The sequence below is a fragment of the Lathyrus oleraceus genome, chromosome 1 (genome assembly GCF_024323335.1).
Source record: "Lathyrus oleraceus cultivar Zhongwan6 chromosome 1, CAAS_Psat_ZW6_1.0, whole genome shotgun sequence".
Taxonomy (NCBI): domain Eukaryota; kingdom Viridiplantae; phylum Streptophyta; class Magnoliopsida; order Fabales; family Fabaceae; genus Lathyrus; species Lathyrus oleraceus.
This window is the reverse complement of record NC_066579.1, coordinates 78,526,800-78,536,507: the sequence shown is the minus strand read 5'-3', so window position 1 is coordinate 78,536,507 and position 9,708 is coordinate 78,526,800. Positions and strand designations below refer to the sequence as shown.

Below are 9,708 nucleotides of genomic sequence, written 5' to 3'. Positions count from 1 at the left end.
ATAACATCAGCATCAATAGAAATATTCTAAAAATCCACTTTTATAAATAGAATAATATGACCTAAGAAATATATTACATAAAATAATATGACATTATAAGACATAGAATAATCACAACTTCATACTAAAAGCACATAATAAGACATAGAATTATTACACCTTCTAAAAGTACATAATAAGACATAGAATAATTACACCTTCTAAAAGCACATAATAAGACGTAGAATAATATTACAACTTCATACTCAAAGCACATAATAAAACTTAGAATATGTTTCGAAAATGGTAAAATTTAACATAATTACCTAATTAATCAAACACAAATTTTAAACAAAACCAACGAGGGATTATGATTTATAAGTATTTTTTACGAGATTATTTGGGAGGTTTCTGCCTTCAAATACGGAATTCAGTCATTGTGATCGGACTCTATTATGGATTTCTGACTATATGCTCTATAGGACCTTATTCGAGCCCAAGTTATGGACGCCTCATGATCTTCATATCGATCTATTATGCGCCTTCGCATTTGACATTGAATAGACCTCATACAATAACAATTTTAACGGTACCATATCTTTTCTTTCATTTATACACAAAATTCAATATGTAATTTTAGGATTTACAAAGTATTGGGTGGGATGGATTTTGGATATAGGAATCAAAATTCAATATGTAATTTTAGGATTTACAAAGTATTCTTTAATAATCTTTATTTCCAGTTATTTAACCCATTTGTTTTGCCAAGTTCAATCTTACTAAGATTAATGAACATTTATACGTTTCGATCCAACAATAAATTGTTATTCTTGACAAGTAGTTTTGCTGGGTGGTTAATTAGTCACATCTTTTTACTGAGATGTAATGGATTGGTATTAGCCTGATTAAATAAAAAAGATCGATCAAATCTAAGATAACTATGAGATTTTACTATATTTCAGATTCAATTTTCACCTAATTTCTAAGACAACCAAGATGATATGTCACGCCAGCCAAAATTAAACACGACACTCACCATTTTTCATAATATTCAAAATATTTATGTTAAAATTTAATTAAAAAAAGTAACACAAAATTTGACAATGGAATTGAAAATTCTGGTATAAATAGAAAATTTTAGTAGTATATTCTAAAAATTTGGTATTTTTTGAAAATTTTGAAATCTTTTGAAAAATTCATTAGTTTATTTTTGATAGACAAAAAAAATTAACATTGTCGGATTTTTCGAAAATTTTGGTAAAAACTCATATTTGAAAAATTCGATAGTACATTTGAAAATTTTGATAAAAATTCACAATTTTTTTTTTAAATTCGATAAAAACTCATAGATTTTCTAAAAATTTGGTAGTATAATTGAAAAATCCGGTAAAGTTTCATTAATTTTAGGGTGGGAGAAAAAATTCTCCTAGATTTGACTAACAATAGAAGTTGGATCTTAACCTCATAGCCAATAAAATTAAGAGGTATTTTAGAATTCAATATAAGTCCATGGACATGCCTATGTATAAGAAGCCAAGCCTTAAGTGGGTGGAAATATTGGTGCATGTTCCCAAAAGTTACAAGACTTTCGACTTTGTTCTCTTTTTTTAGGAAGATGGCAAGTTAACTATGGAACATATTAGGAGATTTATTTCATAGTGTAGTGAGGGACACCTGAATGAGTTCCGTAAAATTACATTTGTTCCCTTTGTAGTTGACATGATCAACGTTTCTTTGGTAGTCTTCTCTCTCACCAACTTTGTACAAATATATGTAGTCATGGAGATGTGTTTCCATGACATATATACTTGAAGTTGAGATCTTAAAGGAAAATTTGTTTGTGTTTTCCCTAAATTATGGTACATGTATGAGCATCAATTTGTTAGAAGACAAAAGAGAATAATGTCTTTGATGTCACAAAAGAGAACTAAATATTTAATTATTTGCTGAAAGATAAGCATATTATACTATTCTTCGCAAGTGTTTTTAGCGAATAATCACGAGTTTGAAAGTTTTTGAAATTAACTCGAAGATCTCGGGATCAGTTTTATGTGAAAAATGTTACGATGACGTACGTGTAAGACGTAACCGTGAGTATGATTGCAGACAATGCGTAAATAGACTTTAAAGACGATAAATTTGAATTAAAATAAAAGGAACTTGAAATAAACAACATTAAATAAAGTGCAGTCAATGACAAGAAAGATAAAGGTGTTTCAATTAAGGAAATATAAAAGTACAAAAGAAAAGAGGGACGCAGACTCACATACTTTCTCACAAATTCTTTCGCTCTTTGGCGTGGGTACTCCAGTTCTATAGAGAAAGTATGTGAAAACTTGTAAACCATTATTATAACATATGAGCCTGCTATACATACTAACTAGGAATAACTATATTTGACAGTTTAACTCTACAGGAACTGACACGTCATTCGAATGCATGCAACTCCTGACTCAACATCTTGCCACATTGTTAAGGCTTTGAAAACTGCTTAAGCCATTATCCCACGTTCTCTAACTGCTTAGGGGCTAGCAATTGCTTGCTCGTCAAAGGAAGTCATAGCGCATAAGGCCCTTCATCTTTGGTTTCTTTAATCTTCTAAGTATCCAAAGTATGTCGGAGATTCCTCTCTCAACATGGTGTCAAATAGTCAGCTAAGTATACTCCTGAGACTCTTTCAACTCATTTCTCAGCATATCTCCTTGAGGTTTCCCAAACTAACATCTCAAGATGCCATTCGACAACATCTAGTCGATGTGTCATCATTGTCGACCTTGTCTATCACCTGTTAAACTTTGTATTTCACCAAATGCAACATTGACTTGATTTTCCTATTAGACAAAAAATCTCAGGTCAACAACGATTACTTGGTCATAGAACCATGCACACGAGAAAATCAAAGACAATAAGTATTTCAAATGGAAAAACTCCTACGACCATACGATGGTTAATTCTCAATTGTGTTGTTTTTAGAATGGTCATCCAAAGGGACATGAAAGAAAATAGGTTCAAGTTGGTTGATATAGGGATAACATAGATGGGCATTGATATTTATCATATCTCATCCTTGTGATATCTTTATCAGGACCTAATGGGTTAAAAACGGCTCAAAGGGACAAGCAAGGGATGAAGCAAGTATGGAAGTTTAAAACTAGGTCACATGAATCCTTAGAGCGAGACAAAAACATGAATTAGGCATCTATGTTTGATATGTTTCCCACTATGTTGGTCTCAATGCTTGATATTTATAAAAAAAAGCAAGCCACCTAAGGTAGTATAACTTAATCAAGGCCTTGTGATATGGTCAAATGAAAATGAAAATGAAAATGAAAATGAAAATGTATAAAGCACACACAAATTCTTCTCTGGAGTAGTCATGGAAGATCTTAGTCAAAGTCTCATATGAACATAGTGGATAGCTTACTATCAACACCTATTTACCCTTGACGAGGAGGTCAATTTTGAAAATATAAAATCATCTCCTATATTCTCAAAGTTAGATGGTTTCAAATAGGCATAATATTCAAAAGACGATGAGGATTCCCTACTAGATATTTGGATCAAAGGATATTCTAATAGATACATGACCCCTCAAGTAATATGAAAAAGAGGTGTTTGAGGTATCCTAATGAAAATCTAGGTCCATTAGACAACCTTTTAAAGAGTTTTTCATGATTAGTTTATCATCATATTTAAATGGATTTACTGGAAGGATAAAGACATAATGATGGATGCCATGTTCCATGGAAATGAAATTGAAAATGGACAAGAAGAACATGAACCACTTGTGATTTCATGAATATATTTAAATGGGTTTACTAGAATGGTTAAAGACATAGTGATGGATGCCATGTTCCATGGAAATGAAAGTGAAATTGGACTAAAAGAACATGAATCACTTGTGATTTCATGAATATGGCAAGGATAAAGTAGTTGAATATGAACATGATCCTCACTGAAGGATCTATGTCACCTTGTTAGTAATTATTTTACGAGACCTTCATTGAAGGATCTTTGTTACCTTATCAAGAAATATTTTGTTGGGCCTTCATAGAAGGATCCTTGCTTCCTTATTAGGCAATACTTTATTGGACCTTCATAGAAGGATATTTGTCGCCTTATCAAACAATATTTTATTGGACCTTTATAGAAGGATCATTTCGGCCTTTTCATGCAATACTTTGATGGACCTTCATGGAAGGATCCTTGCCACCTTATCAGACAATATTATGTTGGACCTTCATTGAATGATCCTTATCACTTTATCATGAAATATTTTGCTAGACCTTCACGAAAGGATCTTTGTTGCCTAACAAGAAATTATTTCTTGGACCTTCACTAAAAGATCATCTTTGCCTTATCAGAATATTTTGTTGAAGCTTAACAGAAGGATCCTTTCTGCCTTATCAGGAAATATTATATTGGACCTTGATTGTATGATCTTTGTTGCATTGTTAGACAATATTTTGACGAACCTTATTGCAGATCAAGAATGCAAGTGTTTTATCATCTTCACGAATATTGGTTGCATTTTAAATATCGTTCAATAGTTTCTATTAATTTAAGTATGGCTTATCAAATGTTTGATTATTTTTTTATATTGAAATGATAGAAAGTAAAATAACATAAAGTAAAATGAATTTTGGTGTATAAAAGTTGATAAATCTTGCTGGGTTATATTTCATCAACCTATTATCACGTAATATCATTGATAACTAATATGCAATTCTAATCAGATATTAATATTACCGCTCATTACTCTCACTGTAGTTCATGTCTGAGTCAATGATATGAGGTAAATCATATTACCTAATAGATGATCTATCATTCTATTAACCAATACAACAACATTAACCCATTAACATTTACGATCAGTCTATTTTTACTATTTTATGTGGGGTAAGGTTCTTACAGAACAACTGTTATTCAATCCTGAAATTAAAAGAACTGCATGCAAAAACTTCATTTGAAACAAGAAAAATAAAGAAAGATCCAAAAGGTTAGATCTAAAAGAGTCTTCTATCTTAACACAAGGAACCATTCTTGAATTAGAAAACAACACCAACAACAATGGAAAAAACAATGATGGCATGCCATGTCAACATAGTCCCAAGCATCTACCTACTCTCGCTAGAGCACAAAGTAATGTCCGACAAAGTGAAATGAAAAATGGAACTATTGCAAATTGTATATGCTAACCCTTTTGTAGGTTTAGACCAGGAAGACTCATACATGCACCTTACCAAATTCTACGAAATTGCTGGAACTCTAGGAGTTACAGAAAATGAGAAAAAGGTAGTATTCCTACAATTGTTTCTATATTCTCTTATTAGAAAAGCAAAGGAGTTGTATATAGATCAACCCATATTGACGATGAAAAAATGGAACTTGTTGGAGGAAAAGTTCTTGAACAAATTCTTTCCATACAACAAATTTATGGAAGCCAAGACAACCATCGCAATGTTTTCCCTAGGCGTAACAAAAACCCTCTGTGAGATATGGGAAATGTACAAGTCCATGTTGAGATGATGTCCAAACCACGGTGTTGACGAACTCGTACAAATACACATCTTCAAAAATGGAATTCAACAACAACCAAAGTTGTTAGTAGATGCTACTAGTGGGGGTTCTCTTATATAAAAAAGCGTGGATGATGCAACAATAATCATTGAGCGTATGACACTTAGTGATCACCAAGGAGAACACAACAGAAACCCTCCCAAAGGAAGAACGATATCATAAAATTTAATATCAATTATGTCATTATTGTTCAAAATAAGTTGTTAACTCAAGCGCTTGATGAATTGACCAAACAACTATCAAAGTTTTTGTAACAACTGAAGGAAATGAATGAAGTACCTCAACCAAGGCATATTGAATTTTGTGAACGTACATTAGTGGTATTTGTGTGGAGTCTTATTGCTTTATTATTGTCGGAATGTAATTCTTTATGTTAGTTAATAGATTGAGATATCGGCTATTAGGTAATGCACTAATGTCACGGTGTTGAGACCGACATGAGATACGAATAAGAGAAACAAATGGTAATATTAATAGACAATTAGATGAACATATTACTAACCTATAGTTATGCATGATAATTACTTAATGACGAAATCTACCACTAGAAAGATTTCTTACTATTAACACTAAAATCACCATTTTACTTTCTATCACTTATTTTATGGCATTTACTTTCATGCATCAAAACAAATATAAAACCCTTCTCTAATTAGAATCTTAAAAAAATTTGAACGTTCTTTGAAACCATCAGTCTCTATGGATACGATAATTATAAAACTTACTTTTGTGCTCAATAGTGCATTTATAAGATACATTTTTATTTGGTTGTACCCTGATTAGGTGACCATAAAACTAAACACTTTAATAACTCAAAGGTCCTTCAATCAGGCAATCTATGTTGGGAAGGGTTATAGATCTTTGGGACATGCAACATTAAGGTCGGAGAAATCAACACACATACGCCACTTAGTTGATTCCTTTCTCACCAAGAGCATGTTAGCCAGACACAATGGGTATTTTACCTCTATTATGAAACTGACACTTGTTAGATTTTGAACTTCCTCGTCATTGGTTGCTTTCTTATCCTTTCCAACCTTGTACTTTATTTGAGACACTAGCTTAATTGGGGGGTATATGGAAAGGCAGTGTCAATACCATTCTGGTATCTATGTCAGGTATATCGGAGGGCACCCAGGTGAATAGGTCGATGTTCTTCCTGAGTAGGGCGATCAAATATTCTTTCTCAAATTTAGACAATGAGATTCCCAACTTAGTGACTTGGTGGTGCAAAGGCCCAATCTAGACCTCTTTCAAATCTTCGGTTGGGGAAATCCTTTCATTTTATTCCCCAACCTTTGGTCCTAGCTTGTTGTATTGGCGTTATCCATTTTAAGACGAGGGATGGCGTCTAGGGGGGAGGGTTTCCTTGTTACTTCTAAGCTACTTAGTTAAGATTTTTGGGCGATCTCTTAATTCCCTCTGATCATGCCCACGTGTATGTTAGGTAGTAGATATTTTTGAAGGAGAATAGTGATCCAAAATGCATCGGAATTTAAAATTTCTCCTTTAGTGATCCTTACCAATGGGAATGATCAGTGATAGAATCGTTACCTCTTGTGGCGATTGAAACCTTTGATGCAGATCTAAGGAGTGATCATGAATGTTGAATGGTGACAACGCCTCTACTCAGTCCACACGAATAGATTCCTTCGATCTCAGTGCTAGCTGCTACGAATGAAGGCTTTGAGTGAGAGAGAGAGAGAGATGAAATTTCATATCAACAAATGCTTCTGCACAAGGGTTCTATTTATAAAACCACTTGTATGGACTGTAAGCTAAAAAGTCCACTTAAGTGTATGTGGCCCATATCTTATGATATACCAAAATCACTTAAGCATGTGGTACCTTACCATATTTTGTATTCTACTTAAGTGCACCATACCTTACGATGTTCTATAATTCACTTAAGTGCACCGTACCTTACGGTGTTCCTTATTTACTCTATCTCCCATCAATCTGTCCTTTTGTGTGTGACCCTGTAGGTTCTCGCAACATTGGTAATTATATTAAATCACGTATTTAATATAATAAACAGTGAACGGTATCTAGCAACACATCACTGCTACCCAAGACACGAAAATGTAGAAATTGGATATTACAATTATCCCATCGCACCTTACTAATATAGAATATGCACCTCGCGTAGGCAAAACCTACATTATTCGATACTAATCTTGATGAGTGCTAAAACTTGGAAAGCATAAACCTAATATTTAATTTGAGGGAATTTGCAATTATTCTGATCTCACCGGCTTATTTATCATATAAATCGTCTCTCACATGCATCAACATACATTCACATGCATCAACATACATACAAAATGAAACAATTATGGCCCCTAGCACAATTGTTCTCCCAAGCCAATGAGAGAACCTAAGCTAACCTAATAACGGTCTAAGCTTCTCCAAGCAAGATCTTCAAGGTTTTCCTCCTTTGATATTGTATTCTTCTCTTTCTTTATAATATTACATTACATAAAAGAAACTCGTTTTACATACGAGGGAGTGATATGAGAAAAGAAGTTACATTAAGAGATTAAAAGAGAGGCACGACACGCAGGTCGTATTTTAAAATCCCAAAACAAAATAAAGGAAAACTAAGGCCATAACCGATCACCACAAGACAATAATAATAAAAACATTACTATTATTAATTTAAATTCTGTTAATTAAATAAACCAAATTAAATTTCAGCGACCAATCACACTACGCAGAGTTAGCCGGGGGTTCCGCTGCCCGGTCAGCAAACAATTCATTTGAAATCGACATCGTTTTTTGCATCAACACTTGATACTTTAAAGAACAACTCTTGCGCAATCACAACCCTAATCGCATAACTCTTTGATAGCACATCCCATGTACCATCATGAACCCTAATGCAGCAATTTCATACCGTCAAACACACCTCGATCGTTAATTCAGTATGATTGCTCAACACGTCATGGATTCACCATACTAATGTCGGATCAAGAAGCAAATGACCATTGATCGCTCAAAGGAAAATAACCCTTAAGTGTTTGAATGAACGAAACAGAAACAATATATCATATATACTATATTTTGCATCAGAATTACTTATATCATATATATAACTTGATCGATCTCAATTGTGTAACCTATGGATGATCGATGTATCACTTCTTCACCATACTAACGTCGGATTCCGAAGCATAGTCAACATCAATCATCCAAATCATACACACATGATACCAAATTTAATTACTCGTTTAGTCTTTGATTCATTCTGTCTTTTAATCGTATTAATACAAAAAATACAGAAAATAAACAGCTATCAGATGCATGGTTTCATAAGTGGCTCTGATACCACTGAAGGAGAATAGTGATCAAAAACGCAGCGGAATTTAAAATTTCTCCTTTAGTGATCCTTACGAATGAGCATGATCAGTGATAGAATCGTTATATCTTGTGGCGATTGAAACCTTTGATGCAAATCTAAGGAGTGATCACGAATGTTGAATGGTGACAACGCCTTTACTCAGTCCACATGAAGGGATTCCTTCAATCTCGGTGCTAGCTGCTACGAATGAAGGCTTTGAGTGAGTGAGTGAGTGAGTGAGAGAGAGAGAGAGAGAGAGAGATAGAGAGAGAGAGAGAAAAAAAAAACGAAATTTCATATCAACAAATGCTTCTACACAAGGGTTCTATTTATAGAACCACTTGTGTGGGTTGTAAGCTAAAAAGCCCACTTAAGTGTATGTGGCCCATATCTTATGATATACCAAAATCACTTAAGCAAGTGGTACATTACCATATTTCGTATTCTACTTAAGTGCATCGTACCTTAGATGTTCTACAATTCACTTAAGTGAATTGTACCTTACAGTGTTCCTTATTTACTCTATCTCCCATCAATCTGTCCTTTTGTGTGTGATCCTGTAGGTTCTCGCGAAATTGGTAATTATATTAAATCACGTATTTAACATAATAAATAGTAAGCGGTATCTAGAAACACATCACTGCTACCAAAGACACGAAAATGTCATGTGATATGACAAATCCTTTTGTGATAATACTTATGTGTACAAATACCCTTTTCCCCTTATGTCTATATTGAACACAAGGCATAAACCGTGTCATCCTTGTCCAGTTCAATATTGGGCCCGTAGACATTTATCCTGTTACGCA

General features: G+C 33.5%; 1 pseudogene; it reads left to right on the top strand.

Annotated features, from left to right (window-relative positions):
* The first annotated feature begins 349 nt into the window (after positions 1-349).
* Positions 350-884, top strand: LOC127092393 (putative protein TIC 214 N-terminal part; annotated as a pseudogene).
* The last annotated feature ends 8,824 nt before the right edge of the window (positions 885-9,708 follow it).